A 655-nucleotide genomic window follows, 5' to 3' on the forward strand; every position below is an offset into this window, starting at 1 on the left:
GACCAGTGTGAAGTTGTGATGTGTTAGTGATTATCATAGGGAGAGAACCAGTAATCAGCGTTGTGAACATCGCATATTTGATACACTTCACATCCCACAATACCAAATGTGATAACCAACCAGTTTATGATTTTGAGCTTTCAACAGCACCAGGATTTTTTTTGTGTCCACCTGAACTGGTGATAGGATCGCCCATCTAAAGAACAAAGAAAATTTACAGCCCAGGAACAGGCCCTTCGGCCCTCCAAGTCTGAGCTGATCCAAATCCACTGTGTAAACTTGTCGCCCAATTCCTAAGCATTTGTATCCCTCTGCTCCCCACCTACTCATGCATCTGTCCAGACACATCTCAAATGAATCTACCATGCCTGCCTCTACCACCTCTGCTGGCAATGTGTTCCAGGCAGCTACCACCCTCTGTGTGAAGTACTTGCCGCATGTATCGCCATTAAACTTTTCACCTCTCACCTTGAAAGCATGACATCTCGTTATTGAATCCCTCACCCTGGGAAAAAGCTTATCTCTATCTACCCTGTCTATACCCTTCATGATTTTGTAGACCTCAATCAGGTCCCCCCTCAATTTCCTTTTTCCTAATGAAAACAAACCTAACCTACTTAACCTCTCTTCATAGCTAGCACCTTCCATACCAGGC

This window comes from Chiloscyllium plagiosum, chromosome 39, assembly GCF_004010195.1.
Source record: "Chiloscyllium plagiosum isolate BGI_BamShark_2017 chromosome 39, ASM401019v2, whole genome shotgun sequence".
Lineage (NCBI taxonomy): Eukaryota > Metazoa > Chordata > Chondrichthyes > Orectolobiformes > Hemiscylliidae > Chiloscyllium > Chiloscyllium plagiosum.